The sequence below is a fragment of the Felis catus genome, chromosome B2 (genome assembly GCF_018350175.1).
Source record: "Felis catus isolate Fca126 chromosome B2, F.catus_Fca126_mat1.0, whole genome shotgun sequence".
Classification (NCBI taxonomy): Eukaryota; Metazoa; Chordata; class Mammalia; order Carnivora; family Felidae; genus Felis; species Felis catus.
In genome coordinates, this window is record NC_058372.1 from 49,854,911 (window position 1) to 49,878,353 (window position 23,443).

General features: G+C 41.9%; 1 protein-coding gene and 1 long non-coding RNA gene across 3 annotated transcripts in view; one reads left to right on the forward strand and one right to left on the reverse strand.

Moving 5' to 3' along the window:
- The window catches only part of PAQR8 (progestin and adipoQ receptor family member 8), a 121,339-nt gene that overhangs the window by 32,720 nt on the left and 65,176 nt on the right, over positions 1–23,443 (forward strand). For both annotated transcript variants that reach the window (XM_045057646.1, XR_002157132.3), the window contains exon 2: positions 7,919–8,091. The gene's annotated coding sequence lies outside the window, so the exon portion shown is untranslated. The remainder of the gene's footprint in view (positions 1–7,918; positions 8,092–23,443) is intronic.
- On the reverse strand, positions 14,309–17,066 carry LOC123385395. The gene is made up of 2 exons (XR_006597831.1): positions 17,023–17,066; positions 14,309–14,545 (listed from the first exon to the last, which is right to left on the reverse strand). It is a non-coding gene; the product is annotated as an uncharacterized LOC123385395 (long non-coding RNA).

Sequence of the window (23,443 nt, forward strand, 5' to 3'; positions counted from 1 at the left end):
TTATATTTTATATCATCTTTCTTCCTGGAAGATCAAAGATTTTTATACATTTTCAAGAATAGTATCTCTTTAATTAAAATTTTAATATCCATGGTGTTCAAAGTATTATAATATTTTTATTACCAAGAGATGTTACAGCTGTTTTAAAAAACAATGACTTTCCAACTCACTCAAGGACTTTTTTTTTCTCGTTTTAATATATGCAAGTTTCTTTGAAAGGAGGTAGAATAATGGAGAAAGAAGCAAGCAGTCTAATTTCATTTTTAAATGTGAAATAATTTTCCTGGTAATTATTTGCAAGAGAGATAGATTACCTATTTAACATTTAAATCCAAGTTAGGGTTAATAAGGTGTAATTAACACTCCTCAAATTTTACGTCAGAAAACTGAAATATGAGAAGTGTATGTCAGTCAGGGCTCTCTATAGTAAGCAAGAGAAACCAATTCTGGTTAATTTAAATAAAACATATATTTCTTTATTTTTTTAATTTTAATTTTTTTATTTGAATATAGTTGACACACAATGTTGCATTAATTTCAGGTGTACAACATAGTGATTCAGCATCTCTACCTGCTATGCTATGCTTGCCACAAGTGTAGCTACCATCTATCACCATACATTGCTGTTACAGTATCATTGACTATATCCCTATGCTGTGCCTTTTATTTCCATAGCTGGAAGCCTGTATCTCCCACTCCCCTTCACCCACTCTGCCCATCTCCCTACACCCCTCCTCTGAATGGATTTATTTTTATTTTTTTTATGTTTTATTTATTTATTTTGAGAGAAAGAGAGACACCGAGAGAAGAGAGAGTGAGAGTGAGCAGGAGAGAGGCAGAGAGAAAGGGAGACAGAGAATCCCAAGCAGGCTGAGCCCCGATCAGCACAGAGCCCAACGTGGGGCTTGAGCTCATGAACTATGAGATCATGACCTGAGTCGAAATCAAGAGTCAAATGCTCAACCAACTGAGCCACCCAGACACCCCTGAATGGATTTATTTTTAAAGTATTGGGAAGGTTATAGAATCTTCTAGGGTGTGAAAACTAGACTTGGAGGCCACATTGCAGAACTGACATCCCTGATGAAATTCAGATTTGGTTGCCTTCCAAGTGAAACCAGCTAGAGGAAATGAAATGTCCTGGCTGAGCAAGGGCACAATTTGGTGACCTTGGCATGCTTTTGAAGGATAAAGGCATATTTGGCTATAAAAATGCAATATTGTGGCTTTAAGGTTTAATTTTTTTTTTAATGTTTATTTATTTTTGACAGAGAGAGAGACAGAGCATGAGTGGGGGAGGGCAGATAGAGAGGGAGCCACAGAATCCGAAGCAGGCTCCAGGCTCCGAGCTGTCAGCACAGAGCCGGACGCGGGACTCAAACTCACAGACCGCGAGATCATGACCTGAGCCGAAGTCAGACGCTCAACTGAGCCACCAGGCGCCCCTAAATTAAGTTTACATGATACAGATGATGACCACTGTTCCTAACTTAAGTCAAGCAAGAAAAGATTCACTATCTCATAAATCTTACCAAATTGAGTTCACAGGACATTGTAAATAATGCATATATTCTATCTGTTGGATTACAAATCAGATCAACATGCCCAATATTAAACAGTCACATGATTTATTTGTGCATATTTAAGGCTCAAAAGTTGGCCCCCACACTCTCACAGTCATTGATGCTGTTATTGAGAACTTAAGGGGGGTTAAAATGGATTATTGGCAAGAGTTCAGGCACAAGGCGAGGAGCCAGTCCTGTCGGTCTGATTAAGGAGTTTGCAATACAAAACAGCTCATGAATTCTTCCTCTGACCAGAGCAGAAAGCACCTTTGTCCCCTCTGCAGACGGTTGTTGAAAGTCAGCAAGATGCCTTCACTTTGGCTGATTTCAGCGTTGGAGAGACAGGGTGAGAAATAGACGTGCTCTTTGGTATATCCACCAGGAATGTCAGCCCCACCAGGAAGTGTGCTTTGACTGTTACTTGCTGCTTGTAAAAGAGATGCCCCACTGATGTTCCCCTATTGCGTGATCTCACTATTTTTTTTTTTTTGCTTAAAAAACAAATATTTGTTATCTCGATGTTTCTGTGGGTCGGAATCTCAGAAGAAGCTTAGCTGGATGGTTCTGGTTTCAAGTCTCCAATGGGGTTGCTGTCAAGCTATGGGCTAGAGCTGTTGACATTGGAAGGCCTGAGTTGGGCTGTAAGATGTGTTCTCAAGGTGGCCTTCTCATTTGGGTGGCAAATGGATGCTGGCTATAGGCAAGGGGCGTCGGGTTCTCACTACATGGGCCTCTTAATCACACTGATTTTTTTAGAAATTGAGGTATAATTGACATGTATAACATTATATTAGTTTCAGGTATACAACATAATGATTTGGTATTTGTAGACATTGTGAAACAATCACAATAAGTCTAGTTAACACCCATCACCACACACGATCACACATTTTTTTTCTTGTGATGAGAACTTTTAAGATCTACTTTCTTAGCAACATTCAAATATGCAGTATAGGATTGACTATAGTCACTATGCTGTATGTTACATCCGCACTCAGTGCTTTTAAGACAAGGAGAGAATAGGAATAACAATACAACTTTCTGGCACTTAATGAGCAGACACTACGTGCCTGGGATTGTGCCAAGCATTTAGATGCTCTATATCCTTTTATCCCTGTAAGAATTCTGTGAGGAAGGCACTGCCATGTCTCCATTTCACAAGTGAGGAAACTGAAGATCTGAAACTTTGTGCAACCCTCTTCAAGACAAACACATAATAGTGAGAGGCAGCCAGGTCCAGAATCCAGCCTGTGATGGGAAAGCCAGTGTTCCCAGCCACCATGCCACACCTTGTGCCCTTCCTGTGGGATCCTGGCCTTGCTTTCCTTCTTAGCATTTTTCTTAATGTCTCTCATCATCCTCCATTTCCCCTCACATCTCTTACTTGCCAGTTAGTTCCATGGCAGTGCCCTGGGAGTGTAATTTCGAGAATGGCCACTGGTGAGCCTCTCTCTGTTCTTATTGGAACCTCACAGAATCAGCCACAGAATAATGAAATTATCAAACTAAAGAGGTCTCTGTGCATTTTCTGCCCCACCCACTCTGAATTTGTGTCTTATGAGTGGCATATATCATTAATAGAGCTGCCTAGTGAAGCATTACCTTCACAGTCTCGGGACCCGAGCTATCCCTGGCCACCAAAGGAAGAGCCATCCCAGCTGGAAACTTCACCAACCCCAAGCCATATTGGGAATCCATTTCCTTGCTTATCTGGCAGAGTGCTCCCCTCTAGCCTCAGCTTGGGTCTGTATTTCCACTCTGGGTCCTCAGTCCCTGTTTGCTTTGCTCCAGCCCTGAGTCCTGGCTGAGAAAGGGTCTTCCTTCTCAAGGAAGGCTTCCTTGTCAACCCAGGCTCAGGCGATTCTGCACTAACCCTGTCCATTCCTATTTTCTCCATTGGGAGCAGGAGAGTCTCCAACACTCCAGAGAAGGCCCACCCTCTTCCCTGACCCTTTCTAGGGATCTACCAGTCCTTGTTCAGGCTGATTCAGCTGGAAAAAAGCAAACCATGAGGTAAAAGAGTAAGGAAAAGGACCAACTGAGCCTTCTCACTCTAGAGGTATGCAAGCCACCTGAGTGGACACCATCATCCACCAGAACTTTTTCAAAATAATTTTACTGAGGCTCTTTACATGTCAAGAACAAAATCTGGTGATTTTTAAAAAAATTTTTTTCAAGTTTTATTTTTTAGAGAGAGCATGAGTTGGGGAGAGGCAGAGAGAGAGAGGGAGACACAGAATCTGAAGCAGGCTTCAGGCTCTCAGCTGTCAGCGTAGAGCCCCTTGCGGGGCTCGAACTCACAGACCGTGAGATCATGACCTGAGCTGAAGTCAGATGCTTAACCGACTGAGCCACCCAGGTGCCCCCCAAATCTGGTGATTTTTAAAGTAAATTTATCAAATAGTGCAACCATCAACATAAGTCCACTTAGGAACATTTTCATCACCCGAGGAAGATCCGTCATGCACCTTTGCTGTTAATGCCCTGCATTCCACCCTGGGGTACCACAAATCTAATTTCTGTCTCTATAGCTTGGTTTTTTATGGATGTTTCATGTAAAAGGAATCATATACTATGTGGTTACCTGTGTCTGGGTACTGTCACTAAGCATCAGGTCTTTCAGATCCCTCTGTAATTTGATCCTTTTTAATGCTGAGTATCTTTACATTGTATGGATATACCACGGTTTGTCCACTCACAAACTTTTATGAGCACTTAGGTAGTTTCCAATTTGGGGCTATTATGAATAATACTGCTGTAAACATTTGTGTGCAAGTCTTTGTGTGGATCACTGGAACTCTTTTCAGGCTTAATAGGCCTGTCTTTTTGTTTTTTTCCTAGTCCTGTCAAGTTCCTATATTTCTTTTGGACACGATCCTTAGCCATTGGCTCATTTGGAAAGCAGAAAATACTCAAAGTCCCCAAGCCAGTGAGTGATCACATCAATCATAGTTCAGATTACTAGCTTCACTTATTTACCCAAATATTGTCTGAAACTTCTTAGAGACTCAGTTACTCACCTGGAGAAGGTGGAACCCTTCACAAATCCCCTGACACATATTTCTTCATTCGATTGCTTTCCTTTTTAAAAAGGTTTTAACAAATTTTCTACTGATGGTCTTTCAGATTGTTTTCAAACTTTTATTACAAAAAGCACTGTAAGTGGATAATCTTGTAAACTTGTATAAGTTGTAAGTACAGTATGTCTATAGAATAAATTCCTCAGAGTAGAATTTGAGTCAAAGGTATATGTTCTTATAATTTGGATAGGTATTGCGAAATGTTTCTTCAATGTGGTGACAATGTATGCATATTTCCTCATACACTCATTAGCGTTTGGAATCCCAACTGTTTTTTTTAAAAAACAATAAAAAAATATTGTTTAATCTAAGCTAACCTAACAAGTCTAAGGTAGATCTCAACATGATTTGAATTGCATTTCTCTTTTGATGAGTGAAGTTGAGCATATTTTTATGTATCTAAAAGCCAAGTTTGTTTCTTTTGTGAATTCTCTGTTTCTATCATTTTCTGCATTTTTTAGTCTTTTCCTTGTTGCTTCATGGGACACTTAACCCTTTGTTTTGGTAGAAGTTGCAAATATTTTCTTTCTTTTCACTTTGGTTGTTTTGTCAAACAGAATTTATTTATGTGTTCATTTATTTGTTTATTTATTTTTGTGGTAAAATATATATGACATAAAATATATCATTTTAACCATTTAAAAACAATTTTTTTAAACGTTTATTTATTTTTGAGACAGAGAGAGACAGAGCATGAACAGGGGAGGGGCAGAGAGAGAGGGAGACACAGAATCTGAAACAGGCTCCAGGCTCTGAGCTGTCAGCACAGAGCCCGACGCGGGGCTCGAATTCACGGACCATGAGATCATGACCTGAGCCGAAGTCGGACGCTTAACCGACGAAGCCACCCAGGCGCCCCTATTTTAACCATTTTTAAATGTACAATTCAGTCGCCTTAAGTACAGTCACCATGTTGTACAACCATCAACATTATCCATTTCCAGAACAGAAATCCAAAATAGAAACTCTGTGCCCATTAAATAACAACTCCCCTTTTTCCTCCCTCTGTGCCCCAATCCCGGCCCTGGTAACCACTATTTCCACTTCACGTTTCTGTGAATTTTACTACTCTAGGTATCTCGTATAAGTGGAATCCGACAGTACTTGTCCTTTTGTGACTGGCTTATTTCATTTAGCATAATGTCTTCAAGGTTCATCCATGTTGTAGCACGTGTCAGAATTTCCTTCCTTTTTAAAGCTGAATAATATTCCATTGTATGTATATGCCACATTTTGTTTATCCATTTATCAGAATTTTATTTTAATGTGGAAAAATCTCTTTTTTAAATGGGTTCTAATATTTAGGCTAATCAAGTATATAAAAATTCTTCTCTACTTTCTTCTACTACCTTTATAATTTAATTTTTTTTAATTTTACATTTGAAGCTTTGAATCAGCTATAATTTATTCTAGTTGAACTTGCAGGGTTTGCATCTAACAAAAGAAGAAAGTCATTTTGAAGATTGGGTTCCCCAAGACACAGATTCTGGTACAGAGATTTGAATGCAAGAAGTTCGATAGGGAGTCCTCTCAGGAATCATATCTATAAAGGAGTGAAGGAAGCAAAACTGGGAAGAGGGAGAAGTTGAACTGAAATGCAGTGGCAGCAAATCTTTAGCCAATTCCATGAGTTCTGGACCTGGAATGGTTGCAGAATTGTCTTAAATTGAGCAAAGGTCCAGGCATTTGCACCCCTGCATCAACCAGTCCTTGGATGTTATGGACTCTAAGAGTATAATTTTGGATGAGGCAGTCCCCTTCTGCTGACTTCAATTCCTAGGGAGGGACTTAGCCAGGAGCCTCAGTGAACAGCACTTTCAGCAGCTGTGAGAATCGGTGCCTTGGTCCTGAAGCGGGCATATGGACGGTGTACCACAGCATCCACAACACTGCCTTCCTAACACCATGTAGTAATTAATGCATCTCTTTGCTCACTTTATTATATACAAAAACCCATATGTGTTTGGGTCTATCTCTGGACTGCTCTATTTTGCTCCATTGATCTATTTTTTCATTCATCAGTAGTATACTGTTTTAAAAATTATAGTTTTAAAATATATTTTAACGTATGCTAGGGCTAGTCTCTTCTCATTAACATCAAAATTTTCCTGGTTATTCTTGCTTGTTGATATTTCTATAGAAACTTTGGATCAGCTTGCTAATTAAATTTGGGTAGAGGCGGATGACTGGATTAAATTTATAGATTAATTTAGAGAAAACAGACATACTTATACCATTGAGTCAGCATCCTCTCCATGAATATGTTTTGACTTTTTATTTGTTCAAATTATCTTTCATTTTCCTCACTGGTGTTCTAAACTTTTCTTTCTATAGGTATTATGCATCTATTATTATTTAATTTATCCTTAACTTTTATCCTTAAAAAATTTTTTTTTATTGTTTATTCATTTTTGAGACACAGAGAGAGAGCATGAGTGGGGGAGGGGTAGAGAGAAAGAGAGGGAGACACACAATCCAAAGCAGGCTCCAGGCTCTGAGCTGCCAGCACAGAGCCCAACGCAGGGCTCAAATTCCCGAACTGTGAGATCATGACCTGAGCCAAAATCAGACGCTTAACTGACTGAGTCACCCAGGCACCCCTATCCTTAAAATTTTTTTATAAGTGGGGTCTTTTCTGTAGATTCCTGCCTGATTGTTGGTATATATGAAGATTAATTATTTCCATACATTAATTTTGAATGCAACCACCTTACTATATTGTTTTACTGCTTATGGTAGTTGTTTAGTTGATATTCTTAGGGTTTTCAGATATGCAGTTTTATCACTTTCAGATAATGACATTTTTGCCTCTTTTCCAATTATTCAGCTTCTAATTTCTTCATTTGACTTAATAAGCAAAAGTACAGGATATTTTAAAACACTAAAATCCTGAAACACATAATTCACAACAGGAAAAGAAAGCCATTGTGTATACTTTTACAGCTGTGGTAACTACACTCTTATAATTATATATTGTAGTTATAATCTTGTCAGTGGCTGTTCCCATTGGAAATTATGATTTTCCTTGAGGGCAAGGACTGTGTTATTCACTTTTATATCCCTGGCACTTAGCTTAGTGCCTCAATAAATGTCTATTGAAAAATTAAAGAAAAACCAATAATCCAATAACCAAAAACCAAAAATCCTAAACAAGTAAAATAACTATCATTTACAAAGTGTCTGTTAATGTCAACTAGCGCAATTTCTCTTAAATTTTTTTAAACCATGGAACATAAAATAATGTTTTTTTGTTTTTATTTTTGTTTTTCTTAGGTCTGGACACCTTCTCTCCTTGATCGAGTTCTCTGTTCTGCTAACCAAGTGTCTGCTTCAGAAGCCTGATAACCTCCCTATCACCAAACACCAACCGGCCGAGACCAAGTGAGGCATGCAAGTCAGCTCCAGTACCCTGGCCAACCTGGAGAATCAAAGACTCCAACCTCCAGGTATAGAGCAGATGTAATGTGGGTAATTCTGGAGAGCATAGGCCAAAGACTGAAATCCTTCTGATCAGTTCTATATTTGGTGTCTGTCATTTTGAAAATCTTTGAGAAAAAAAAAAAAAAGAAAGAAAGGTCCTGGCCTACTCTGAGGTCTCTCAATTTTTCTGGTGGTCTGAAACATTCTCAAAATAACACAAGTAGTAATTGACTCAGCCAGAACTTGAGGTTATATTCACTGACTCCAAGTCTAGTGCTCTCTACAGTAGACTACCATGTTACTTCTACTGATTTTTTACTCACCAGAAACTGGTTCAGTTCTCTTCTATTTAGGTGATGGTGGGTGAGAGTGCCTTCTAATTTACAAAAATGTTGTCAGTATTCCTAGGAATATTAGCACACAAAAGGAAATTATAGTAACAATAAGAATAAAAATCTCAGCCAGAATTTGCAGAAAAGATGCAAGGTAATACAATAATGAAGTACTATTTTACATTTATTAAGCCACCAACAAATTCTGTGGTAATAATTTCTAATGACAGAAGATTGTGCTGAAATGCTCCTGATGCAGCAGTATAAACGCTCTAATGTTTTTGGAAAGCAATTTGGTAACAGATACCAAGAGACCTAAAGATAGATGTTCACAATCTTTTACTCCATCATCCTACTACTCAGAATTTATGTAAGCTAATTCAGTTGAAAAGATAGTCACCCCGGGGCGCCTGGGTGGCTCAGTCGGTTAAGCGTCCGACTTCAGCTCAGGTCATGATCTCGTGGTCCCTGAGTTCGAGCCCTGCGTCAGGCTCTGGGCTGATGGCTCAGAGCCTGGAGCCTGCTTCCGATTCTGTGTCTCCCTCTATCTCTGACCCTCCCCCGTTCATGCTCTGTCTCTCTCTGTCTCAAAAATAAAATTAAAAAAATTTAAAAAAAAAAGAAAAGATAGTCATCTGAAGGAAGATATTAATTTTATGTAAGATGTACTCTATAATAAAAAGAAACTGAAATGGCCAACAATAGAGGATGGTTTTAAAAAATTATGCTACATCAACTGAAGGGAATGTTATATTGACATTAAAATAAGATTTACAAAGACTACATAATAATATATGGAAAGAGTGCTTTATGACAGTAGGAAGTTAAAAAATAAACACAAGAGGGGGCGCCTGGGTGGCGCAGTCGGTTGAGCGTCTGACTTCAGCCAGGTCACGATCTCGCGGTCCGGGAGTTCGAGCCCCGCGTCAGGCTCTGGGCTGATGGCTCAGAGCCTGGAGCCTGTTTCCGATCCTGTGTCTCCCTCTCTCTGCCCCTCCCCCGTTCATGCTCTGTCTCTCTCTGTCCCAAAAATAAATAAACGTTGAAAAAAAAATTAAAAAAAAAATAAACACAAGAGTACAATGCACACAAAGATAATACTCAAGCCCCCCACCCTGCAAAAATATCAACTAGGGAGAAACATAGAAAAAAAGAAAATAGATGTATTAGGGACTGATATAATTTGTTTAATGTTTATTTATCTATTATTTTTGAGAGAGAGGGGGCAAGGAGGGAGGCCAGAAAGAGAGGGAGAGATAGAGAATCCAAAACAGGCTCCCTGCTGTCCATGCAGAGCCAGACACAGGGCTCAAACTCATGAACCATGAGATCATGACCCGAGCTAAAGTCAGAAAAGCTTAATTGACTGAGCCACACAGGTGCCCCAGGCAGTGATATAATTAAAAACTGCCACAAGGTGAGTTCTCCAGAAAACGGATTCTGAGATGGAGATTTGAATGCAAGAGGGTTCTACCTCTTGATCCCTCATGATCAGCACCTGGGAGAGAGTGATGGCAGCAGGAGTGGGTGGAGAAAAAGTTGGGCTCATTGCAATCCCAGGAGAGACGCTGAAGCTGGACTGGCCTTGGTACTGATAAGCAGGAGTGACTTTGGATGAGCCTAGTGGGCATCTTTCCCTGAGGAAAACTTAGAGGAAGGTTAATGGAAGAAACTGGTCTCCTCCACTGCAACTGGTCTCAAGGTCCCACCTAGTACTCCTTAACTCCACCTTCTACTGTCCATGATGAAGTTCACTCACCCTTAGCTAGTGGTTTTTCTGGATTAGGTGGTTTTTCTAAGTGGCCCAGATTCTGTGCCTTAGGACTTGATCTCCTGGTCACCTTGCCCTTCTCAGGCTAAGGCTGCTGCAAGGGAGTACAAAGTGGTCACCCATATCCTGAGGTCAAATATATTCTTCCATGCCCCCTATCTCCTCCAGATGTTTAGGGTCGACTTCTCCCTTAGGACAGTGACTTCTTTCTATGCCTGCTGATTTCTTCACATGAGAAACCCAAGGTGACTAAGCAGTGGACAAAACTTGAACTTGAGTAGGATTCTTGCTGTGCACCCTGGTGGAACATCCTTTATCTGGGGGCCAAGATCTCTAAATTCACAGAGCCCAGAGTTGCAGGAACAAGTGCAGAAATTCTCCCCGTGGACCTCTGGGAGTGTGGGTAAGCAGGGACACTTCTACTTCTACCCCTCAGTTCTTAGACCCATGTACTCGGACCATTAAGGACACCACACTATTTAATAGCTGTTAATTTAGGGTGTATTCTGTAAGGTATCACCTCCAGGCCAGTCTCTCAGTTGTATCTCAGTAAGCCTTTTCATTGTTCTATCTGTGTGGTGCAGTATGGGAAAAAGCCAGGGGATCCCATGATCATATACCCACTACCACGCCTCACCTTATCCCTATTTGTGGATCAAACACTCTGTAAGCCCTCGGATAATGATGTTGTCTAGGGCCCTGTAAATAGGAAAGGCAAACTCATAGCTAAAATATTTGTCAGTATCAGTCAAAATTAATTATTACCAGGGTTGAAGGAATCCAGTGAAGTCAACTTTACACCAAAAGACTGATTGATCTCCCCTAAGTTATAGTGCTGTATTAGGAACATAGGATTGGTCTCTATTGCTGGAGGTTTGGAAATTTGGTAGTGGCAGTAGCTAAAGCAGTATTGGTGAGTGGAAGCCCATACTGTTAAGCCCATATGTATCTACCATTCCTGCCACCATGGCTACTTTGTTGTGCCAACACTGAGGCCAACACAAAAGCTAGCTGATGTCAGCTGGCTGAGACATTCTGTTTACTTAGCGCTTAGTGTGTTCTGTGGTTCAGTTAAGAGTTCTAGGTGTGTAAAATGACTCAGATATGGAATTTGGTCAAGCAATCATGAATTTTTATTGGTATTGCTGCCCTCAGCCTGAATTATTTTGATTGGATATATTGAGCAATACTCTTGTTGGCTGCCCATCTATCTTGCCCGTAAGGATACTCTTTTCAGTTATCCATCTCCGTAGCTTTCTAAGGACCATGCCCCTCTTTCTGCCTCTCCAACCTTGCCTCTCACTACAATAGTTGAATTCATTTTGCTTCTAAAGTTTAAGCACTGCCACTACCTCTGATATTTCAGGCTACTCTCATCCCCATTATTATAAAGGAGCCCAGTTCTGTGATGACACCTCTAACCACAAGTTCTGGACTATAAGGGAGAGCCACCAGTGAGTTTCTCAGTGAATCTGATGTCCCTCTTACCAGGTCCTTCCTTACTGCTTTGGTCTTTCCTCTGAGCCTTCACATGGAAAATAGTCATCTGGTGGAGTTTTCAGCCTCACATAATAAATCCACTCAAGTATGCTTCCTTCTACGACACATTGGTTCCTTTTTCCATTGTCTGCAAAAGAAGTTCTGGCATTTACTTCTCATTGAGTGTGGGCATCACTTTCTCCAAGTGTCTAAGAGCCATCCTAGCAGTGTAAACTGCCAAAGCCCAGGAGAATGCTTCCATATCAACACTCCCTTGGCCAACTTTATATTATACTTCCCCTTGATTCTACACCCTCAGAAGCCAATCCTGTACATCCTCTCTTAGCTCATATTGGCTATGTCCTGCAGCTCCTTCAGGGTATAGTTCCTTTCTTCTTCTTGCAGACCCAGTGCATCTGTGACTGCATTTGTTGTGACTTAATGCACTATGTTATTGACTATAATGGGTTATGATGGGTCTAGTGGCGAGAAGGGAAATGGTGGCAGATTCGGATAGGACATATGTTGTCTTGCAAGTCAGAGGCATAAGTACCATCCTTATGGGAGTGATGAGTACCAGCCTTTGACAAGGAGTAGGCCCTTTATGCACACCTAGAGGCTTCAAGGGAATATGCAGCTTCAAGATTTCTGTCACATCAACCCAAGTACCCACCTCCCATTTATCAGGGTCACACTCTTTCCCAATTAGAGCTTCAACCTAAGTGTAGCAGACCCGCCACTGAAAATTTAATGTCTTCTGGAGCTCTGCTAATTTGATGCTTAAATCTTGAGCCTGATCTTTGATTTTATCTGCCCTCCAGCTATTGGAAATGACAGTCTCATTGTGTTCTGCAAAGAGGCCCTCCGGCTTTTATGTTTAGCCGTTAATTACTGATTAATTGTGCTCAGCCTTTCCTTGTCTTTCTCCAGAGCGTCTCTTGCCCTTATAATTACCAATTTCCTCATGCTTCTCAAATACTGGTTCCATTGCCCCAACCAGTGCCCTCCATTCCAAAAGCATGCCATTCCAGAAACTGTCAACAATCATACCACTGCTGCAGGCCCGGCTTTATCCATGCTCTTGATGGGGTCCTTATTTCCAGATAGCTGGTGGGTGACTCAGATTTAGCACCTACTTTCTTGCGCCACTCCCGCAATCAGCTGTCACAAGCTGGGTTTCCTGGGAGGCAGAGTCTACCATGGAGAGCAGCATGCAGGAGGCTTATTAGAGGGCACTCTTAGATCAGCATTTGTGGGAGTGTAAAGAAGCAGAATTGAGCAGCGAAGCTTGACTGAAGCTGTCACAACACAGGCTTCTGCAGACCCCAAGAAAGTCTCTGGAACTGGGATGGCCCTGAAGAGTTGCCCTCACTTTGGGGACCTTGACCAGTCATTGGGTGGGGGCTGCTATGTCCCCTGGGAAGGGGACATAACTTTGGATGAAGCTACTCAGTTCAGCAGAGGATAATCTCAGGGCAGAGGGGGTTAGCTGGGATCTGTCAGCCATCCACCCTCCCTGCAGCTAGCTAAAGGAATACATGCCTGAAAGAAGGGTCTGGATTTGGGCAGCACACTACAGTGTTCATTGTGATGTTTTTTAAGTTGTTATAATTAATTATATTTTAACAGCAAAAAAAAAAAAAACAAAAACAAAAAACAAAAAACAAAAAAAACCAAGTCATTAAAAAAATACCCAGGAGTAGGGCGCCTGGGTGGCTCAGTCAGTTAAGTGCCTGCCTTCAGTTCAGGTCATCATCTCACGGTTCACAGTGAGTTCAAGCCCCACATCGGTCTCTGTGCTGTCAGTGCAGAGCCTGCTTCAAATCCTCTGTCCCCCTCTCTATCTGCACCTACCCCATTCACGCTCTCTTTCTCGAAAATAAAAATAAATAAAAACTTTTTAAAAAATGCCCAGGAGAAAATAGTGCCATCTTTTCTGTGCTTTCCTCTGGAGTCTTAGTGGTTTGTCCCGGGGAAGGTTTCCCCACCTGAAGAATGGCCGGCCCAGACAAAACAAATAGAAACTTGGGCGTGCCTTGGTCAGTGAAACTACCGATAGGGGGTCAATTACCCTCTCGTGACTCACCATTCCCCAACCCACCCAACCTAGACCAGAAAGAGGCAAGTCAGGTGGAGCCTTCAGGCTGCTTCATGGCAGAACAAGCTGGCAAACCTGTGTAACCTGAACAAATAATTCGAGGCTTGCTTAGAGGCCTATTGCCACATGGCACCCACGCTAAAAACACATAAATCTGATGCCTAAGACCTTGAAAATCAATTTATGTCTTTACTGAAGCCTGGTGAAAATGTGACAAAGACACACTTCCTAAAAATAAAAAATAAATTATCCTTCCTAAAAATCCTATGGAGACAGCTCATTCCTAAGGTTTCATGTATTCCAGCTGCTGCTCTCTGAATCTCTCATTTCTCCTGCTGGCAAAACTCCAAAAGACCTTGCCTCCACCTCTAGATTTACACTTCTTCCGCAAATATATATACAAATCAATTTTATGTGTATAAATCAATTTAGTCTTTCTCTGCACTTTCCAATTCTCCTGTCCTCCTTACCCTCAACAACATGCAAAGGGCAGACACAGACTCATGAGCAGACGTGTTGGGGGGTGGGGGGAGGGATGTAAAATTTGGCCTGTGACACCTGAATTGGTAAATATGCTATATTTTTATGCTATCTTTGATCGTAAAACACTCCACCACATAAGAACCCAATCATAAATTAAAATGTATGAATCACCCCTTCTTTAGAGCTTCCAACTCATTATTCTTATGATGGCCTATCTGCTCCACTTCCCCTCATTGTCCAGCAGAGTGTTTCCATGGTGCTTTGTCTGGAATAGATCCGACTGCTTTGCACTTGTCCTCTTGAAAAACCTTGTTGACCTGCGTGATAGGGAGAATACATGAATATGAGTGCACATTTGTGCATATACACACGAACGCAATTTTGCATATTATTTCAGTGAGTTCATGGACTCCTCAGTAAGTCCACTAACAACCACTTAGTTTCCTTCCCTAACTCCCAGTTCCTAAAATTCTCACCCCAAATGTTAGCTAAACCAATAATACACTTAGATGCCCATGACAGGATACAAACTCCTTTTTTTTTATATTGGCAAATGAATCATCCTTATAAATTACATAGAGCACACATAAATTGTATACTAGAAAAGCCAACATTTTAATTCATTCCTTCCTGTTAGTCACTCACTCATTTAACAAGCATTTTTTTTTTTTTTGGCTAAGCACTATTTTAGAGTAATATATTTACTTAAAATCAATTTCCAACTTTAAGAATGAAGCCAGTTCATGGGGAGAACCGCTATGTAATTAGACAATTGCAATAGTGTGCTGGGACAGAGGGTGCTGTAGGAGCCTCAGGGAAGAAAGCGGTGAGGCAAGAACAGTGGTGGGGAGGGCACCTAATTCTCTCTGGGAGTTGGGTATGGCTGAGAGTAATTTCAGGGAGAGCTCTTTGGAAAAGGCAGTACATAAACTGTATATTGGTGAATTCTTATCGTTTTCAGAAAACAAGAGTGGAAGTGGGAGAAAGACCTTCCCTCGGAAGGATAGCATTTGCAAAGATGGAATGGCAGGAGGAAGTTGATGAGCTCATCACTGGTTTACTAGGGCTGGGGTGGAGGGTAGATATGCAGACTGCCCTATGGAACAAGGGTCAGTTCACAGAGGGCCTGGAATACTGGTTGAAGAATTTACTCCTTATCCTCAATAGGATGTGCAGCCTCTGAAAGCTATTTAGCAGACATGACAGACTCAGCTTTGCATGTAGCATGGTGAGGTGTGACAATCCTCACGCCTATGCATGGAGATTGCTTCTATGTTGCATTTAAAAATTTGGAAATAATAATAAAGAATTGAAATTACAAATGACTTGATTTTAAGAATTTACAATTTTACAATTGGTGCTTGGTTATACATTTGTGTAACAGCACCCTGAGCCACTTGCTTTTAAGTGTTATTTTGAATGGAGTTATCTCCAGAGCTGTGGGAATAGCATGCATAACTGCCATCACAGCTTATCTCTGTTCCAGGTTCTAGAGAGGCTCCTGAGAGAAACTCTAATACTCAACTATTGCGTTTTTTTTAATTTTTTAGTGTTTATTTATTTTTTTGAGAGGGAGAGAGAGAGAGAGAGAGGAAAAGAGAGAATCCTAAGCAGGCTCTGCGATGTTAGCGCAGAACCCGATGCAGGGCTCAAACTCAGGAACTGTGAGATCACGACCTGAGCTGAAATCAAGAGTCGGATGCTTAACCGACTGAGCTACCCAGGCACCCCAATATTGAGTTTGTTTATAGTTTTATATTTTTTCTACTTTATTTTTTTTTAATGATTACATTTTTAGTTTAAAAAGGAGAGAAAATGGAAATGAAGAGAACATGCATCGGGCATCAACATCATTAAGTGGATATTCTACTTACTTACATATTTAGAAAATGCTTTTATTAGTTTTTTTAATAATATCTCTTCCCTGAGTAGTCTGCTGTCTGTTTACTTCACTTTCTAGGTCAGTTTGCATCAGAACTGAGATCCACTCAAGGGAGTAGATAATGCGTGTGAATGTCGTTTGCTGTGGTATATGGCAAAAGGAAAAAGAGTTTTAAACCAAATTCATCGGGGTGAAAAGAACACAACCTTTGGTAACGGACAGATCTGAGTTCAAATCCCAATTCTGTTACTTATGAGATATATAACATTGGACAAGATATTTAACATCTCTAAATCGTAGTTTTCCTTTGTATAAACTAGAGCTAATAACAATTTTCTTGTAAGATTGCTGTGATAAGTGAAAGAACATGTATTCAGTGCTTGTGTAGTGTTTAAAATGTGGTGGTTAATAGTAGAAAGATCACTGTGAAGGTGGTGGTTTCTGAAGCTAAATTGCTTACCAAGACCAGACACAGAAGACTCATTCAGGAGGGTGAACAATTAACTCATGAGGCCTAACCTAAGACAGTTACAAAAGGAAAGACTAAATTTTAGAAATAATCAAAACTTGATGGTTAAGTGGGGTATGCTAACTACTATAGCGAACAACCCCTAAAATCTTTATGGTATGATACGATAAAGGTTTATTTCCCCCTGTGTTAGTTCAGGTCCACTGAGAAGCAGATGCCAGGATGAGATTAGACATGCAAGAGGTTTATGGGGGGAAACACCTGTGGAAGATAAACAGATGCCAAGGGAGGAGAGAAGAGCTTTCAGACCACAAGTGTGGACCTGATACCACTGAAGGAGAGTGTTAGGCCCAGAATTCGTGATCCCCAAAGACCACCAGGGAGCCGAGTCCGATGCAAAAGCAAAGAGCCTTTATTCGAGCTAGCTCGGATCAATCCCCTACCTGCACCGACCCAGCGATGAGACACCGGAGAGAGAGAGAACGGGGTTTCAAAAGCACAAAGGTTTTATAGGGATCATGGCCTCAGCCGATTGGCTGGGGAAGGATAGAACAATGGCTGCCAAGGTGTGGTCCCAGATCAGCAATTATCATCATCACCTGGAACTTGTTAAAAATGCAAATGTTGGGCCTGATGGTCACAGACTCACTGAATCAGAAACTCTGGGGGTGGGGCTCAGCAATCTGTGTTTGAACAAGTTTTCCAGGAGATTCTGATGCACCTGAAGCTTAAGAACCACTGTGTCTGAGGTTGTTTAACATGTTTGGCCTCAGTGTATACAGAATGTTTCTCACTGGTCACCTATTAACCATTGGCTGTCAGCCTTGCTGTGCTATATAAATACGTAGCACCAAACACCATCCCCAGAGACTCTGATTTAATTGGTTTGGGGAGGGGTCAGTTATTAAAATGCTCCCAGGTCATTCTAAGCCTGGACAGGGTTGAGGGCTCCTGCCTCTGGCCCCTACCTGAGAGAAGCCCTCCCTCTTCTACTCACACTTTCTCTCACACTACCCTTCCTCCCACCTTAGACTTCGGAAGAATGCATCAATCGGTAGCCTGCTTTCCTAGAAAACATAAGTTACTGAAGGGGAGGAGGCGTGGTCTGAGGTTTGAGCGGGAACTTCTTTCTGCGGCCATGTCAGGGACATAGTCACTAGTTGGCGGGCCTAGGTCTGCTCTTTCAAGAGCAGCAAGGAAAGAAGTTTGGGTAGGGAGATTCCTGGACTTCAGTGTAGTTTCAAGAAAGATTCAGCCAGGTCAGTGGAGATTCCGGGAGTCAGAGTCACCTGCTGGAGGAATCCCATGTCTTGCAGGAATGGGTCTGAATTTCTACACTCACCACACTTAGTCCTTGGCTGGGAGCAGTCCATGGGAAATGTAGTCTTGGCACAAACACAGTGATAGATCCAGTGGGGCAGCAGCTGGGGTCAGAGTAAATCTTGTCCCCCTCTTAATGCTCATTTTCATGACCCTCACCCCTATGTCATAGTACAGTGCAGATCAGTGGACTTGCGGAGCTCCACTGAGTCCTTCCGGGACCCATGCTCCTTATTACCCATGCTCTAGGTTCTCTCCATCAAGTTGGCAGATAGGAAAAGAGAACGCAGGTCATGTAGGGAAGTTTTCCACAAGATTCACCCGGACTTTGCTCACATAACCTATGTTCAGATTATATGGGCCAGGATAAAGTCACATGGCTCCATCTAATTGCAGGAAAATATAGGCCAGTTGCATACCTCAACAACTATTTGCATGGGACAAATGAGAGACATGGTAATGTCCCCAGTTTCTTGCTTGGATTACTGGATAGATGGTGGTGTCGCTCACTGATAAAGAAGATACAGGAGAGCATGTGACTTCAGAGGAAGTGGAGCTGTCTAGCAGCCAGCTGGACATTTGAGTCTGGAGCCCAGGGTTAGAGATAACCCAGATGGTGGTTGAAACCATGAATTGCTGACAGATAAGAAAATGGCTAAAACATAATTCTGAAGAACACTAAAGTTTAAGGGACTATGTGACTCAACATCTATTTCAATCTCCCTTGAGTGCACCTTTCCATGCTATAAATCTGGAAGCTAAAAACATTTTGGAGACTCCCTGAAGCTAGGAATTCCAAGGATGTGATTTGGGTTCTGCCAATTGGACACACCTCACAGAAGACTCCAGTGTCAGAACTGAACTGGTGGTGGTGGGGTGGATGGCAGGCAGGGCAGAAGGCATCCATCTTGCTGGTATGAAGGGTAGGAACTCTGGATCCCAGGTGGGCAGCTGTAGCCATGATCTCCTGGCTCAGCAGGCACTTCCCAACCGTGGCAGAAGCAGCAGCTTCCTTAGCAACTCGGTCCTGAGTGTGGCTTTGTTCCTGGTAATTGAGTCTAAAGTCTTCTTATTCAACTCTCCCACTGGTTCTGTAAGCCAATTAATACCTTGTAATTATCCCTTTCTACTTAAACCAGCCAGGATAGGTTCTATCCTTTGTACCTAAACCATGACAGATATAGACAGTCAGAGAAACCTGAACCTTTGAAAGAGGCTGAGAAGGAGAGGTCAGAGAAATGGGACTAAAACCAGGAAAGACAGATGCCCCAAAATCCAGGGAAGGGAGAGTTTCCATAAGTGGTCATCAGTAAATGCTACAGCGTGGCCAAGACAGATACAAATATAAAGTAAAATAATTCAGCCAGGAGATCACAGGGAAACTCGACAGGTATAAGTCCAGTGGAATAGCTGGGGAGGAAATCGGATTGCAAGAGGTTTAGGAGATTCTTCCATTTTATTTGGACCAAATTTATGGAGTAAGAATCAGGTATTATAGTCAGGTATTAGGAAGATTATTTTATGCTCATTATTGTGCCTGGAAATCCAGAACAGCAATCAGATCCCTCCAGATGTAGGAATTTGTCTTCTGACATCATTTATTGAAGAAGGCTGTAGCCCCAGCTCTGTTAGCTCTGCAAAATCATTCTCTGAACCTCCATTTTTAAAAGAGAAAAAAAGATCCCTTAGCAAATGGACAGACCAAATCTACCTGGCCTTCTGCCATGACAGAATGATGTAGGAAATAAAAGCACAGGATTTGGACTTGGCCCTACTTAGATCTTAATCCTGGTTTTGCCACTAATTTGGCTATATGACCTCTGGCAAGTTACCTACACCTAGCTTTCTCCTCTGTAAACTCAGGATTGATATTATCAGCCTCCAAGAGTAGTTATGATGATTAGTTGAGATATGTAAGGCATTGGGTAAGTAAAAAGTACTCAATAAATGATACTTCATTTTTTTTTTCCTTAGGAGAGAGAGAGAGCGCATGCACAGGGGAGGGGGAGGGCAGAGAGAGAGAGAGAGAGAGAGAGAGAGAGAATCTTAAGCAGGCTCCACACCCAGCATGGAGTCCAACACTGTGCTCAGTCTCACGACTGTGAGATCGTGACCTGAGCCGAAATCAAGAGTCAGATGCTTCACTGGCTGAGCTCTTTGCCACCTGGCGCTCCAATGATAGTTCATTTTGTAAGTGCCCAAAAATACCTTTTGGGAAATAATAAACTATACTCCCTTCTTCACAGAGTTGCTGGCCAAATGAGATTATGTACAGAAAAGCAAAATATAAGGTCTGTTATCAGAATGAAAAAACACCGTAAGAAAGGTCGCCCCTTAAACCAGAAATTGACTAAGCTCCTTAACAACGTGATTGTGCTATGAGTTGGTAGGGAGAACAGGGCCAGGACAAAGGGGAGCTGAAGATAAGATTCAACTGTTGCACAGTTTTTCCCAATGCTGGCCCTTGTTGCCATAATAGACGTAACAGACACAATCAACATTCTACCGTAAAGGGCAGTAGATTAATATACACCTGTCAGTAAAGATGGAAACTCTGTGCCTGATAGCTGGGTACGTGGAAGGGGTAAAGGGAGCTGATACATTTGCTTGAAATTAGGTAAAAGATTCATGTATGAAGAACCCCATTCTGGATGTCTTCAGTGCCAAACTTCCCTCCCCTTCCTGCCTCTTTCTGGGCCTCTGCAGAAAGCACACACACCAACTCTGTACAAAGTAAGAATTCCAAAGAGCTTACATGGAGATAAACTGCCTGCTTGTACAAATAGGAAAGCCAGAAATCCCTGGAGATGGGCAGGTAAGTTCCTCCTGCTTTCCTGCCTCACCCAGCCCTGTTCATGGCCCTCCATTACAACAAAGAGGTGGGGTTACACTCCATTCTCTACAGCATCCCCCCTTTCTTTGGTCCTCCCCACAAGAATATAGCCAAAAAGTTGCATCCTGGTGGCCAAGGGACCTCCTGATACCCCCACCCCACCTTCTATTCCACCCTTCCCCATTCATTGACTTTATCCTTTTTCCCATTAGAGACTAAACACAGCCAGGGGAGTGAGTTTTTCACTGTAGATCATTTTATTTTTTCCATTTACCATTGTTCTGATCATCAATCAGCCATTTTCCCTGTTACCTCATTCTGTAGGTGAAGCATTAAAGCTGTGTTAGAGTTCAAGGCCAGTCTACCTTCTACTGCAGCTGGAGGCACCCCTGGCAGTGCAATGCTCTACTCACTTGGCCACTGTCATAGACCCTTTGGGAGTGGGCAGATGGGGCATGAGGGCAGAAGCAGTGTGGCCTGCTGAACAGGTGTCAGTGCTGGCTGAGTCAATGTGCTAAGAGGGGTGGCTGGTGCTGGCCCACGGGAGGCTTAGTAAATCACTCCTGATTGCTAGCCTCTGGGACTTCACATCTTATAATTTCCCCAAACAGACCTATGATTATAAGTGCTCAACCTAGTCATCACTGCCCAAGCCCAGGTGTTCTGAAGAAGTAGGGTGTAAGCTTGTATTTACAAAGAAAACGATAAGGAGCTATTTACCCGGCAAACACATTCTGTAGAGTAGATCACATGTACACATCGTACTGCCTTCCTCCATCTTCCCGTAGCACCCTACAAAGTCCTGACAAGCCACCAAACCAGGATTATATTGTGGCCCTGCTTTCTGTAGGTGGTGCTCAAATTTTCATAAAAGAGAATTTAATTTTATTCAATTTGGTCTGCTAAATTTATACATTTATTTTAGTGTCTATTCTATGCCTGCCACTCTGGGGTGAGACATAAATGAAAATATTGGGACTGCCTTGAAGGAACATTCAACAGAGTTACAGAGATGGGCACCTTTACTATTTCACAGTAGGACTGTGGCTTTTCTCCCCTTTACCCTAGACTTTCCGAGGATCATTAGCCTATGCTTTCCTCCCTCTCTCTTGCTTTGGGGAAAGAAAAATTGAAACCTTTATGTTAAGACTTATTCTTCCATGGGATTTGGAATTGGAACCACATAGGGGACTCAGCTTCATTCATCAACTTTTTCTTTCATTGTCAACCTCTTTGCACTTGCCCTAGAAACATGCTCAAATCTATTCTGTCTTTATATCTCTCTACCTTCCTTTCCTCTTGGGATGTAGTTTTTTTTCTTCCGTTCATTCAGTCATTTACTCATGAAAGTACCAAATGCTGGTGATGAACACTATGTGCAAGGCCTCTCCTAGGCTGGAGACATAAAAACAAACTCTTTGTTTTTGAGGAGCACACTTTGTGACTGGGGAGACACATGTAAACAGGTATATATATTGGTGCCCCGTCTCTCTTTTTCATTGCCAAACTTTCTGGAAGTGTTGCCACCTCCTTGTTTCTCAATCCCTGTGGCCCTCACAGCTCTTCTGAAATAGACATCATGAGTCTGCTGGAACTTCCTATTTCCAAATATCCAGTCCTCATCATAGCACTCACTCACCTCAGCCCTCTTGCTGGATTTGACATCTTGCTGAACTCTTGTCACAGCCTGGTTTCCTGGAGACAGAGTTCCTGTTCCAGCTACACCATTTACTAGGACGAGTCACATATCCTCTCAGACTCAGTTTACCTTGAGACTCTTTTTTTTTTTAATGCTTGTTTATTTTTGAGAGAGAGAAAGAGAGACAGAGTGCAAGTAGGGGAGGAGCGGAGAGAGAGGGAGACACAGAATCCAAAGCAGGCTCCAGGCTCTGAGCTGTCCAGCACAGATCCCCTGGCGGGGCTTGAACTCACGAATTGCCAGATCATGACCTGAGCTGAAGCTGGACTTTTAACCGACTGAGCCACCCAGGCTCCCCTCCATCAACCAAGATTTTTAAAAGTCTACATATCTGGGTTATTGTGAGGATTAAATGGAGATATTGCATGAAAAGATTCTCTCACATGGTTTGTATTAAATAATTGTCTACTTTCCTTTGATGGCACTAAACATTCTTTTTAGTTCTTTGCCTGTCTCTCTTACTTAGAATTGCTTTGCTGGATACTTATCCTCCCCATACCTTGAATTATAGGCATTGCTTTAATGGAAATTTGCTTTTTGGGGGATTTCTTCCCCACAATTCCAGGGCAAATCCAAGATTTCTATCTGGAGAGTCTATACCTTCCCAACCTCCCACTCCAGAAGATCTGAGCATGGCACGTTACCTAGGCCTGACTAATCAGAGTTTTTCATTCCCTTGGACAGACAGTGATTGGTTCAGGAGTGGGCAGGAGACCTCCTCTCAGAATCACTGAGACTCCAGGAGATTTCTGCTAAGGCTTCTGGGAGTGAGGCACTTTTTCCCATTAGGCTTGAAAGCATTGAAGATAGAAGACCAGATGCAAATATAGCCATCCTGCCACCACAGGGGAGACCCAGCTTAGGAATGGAGCTAAGCCAGAGGGAGAAAAGCCAAAGGATAAAGGAAGAGAAACAGTCCTGGTGATACCATTTGGGCCTCTGCACCAAATTACACCTAAAAACAACATAGCATCAGGACTTCTTTGCTTACTCATTAAGTCCCTTTTTTGCT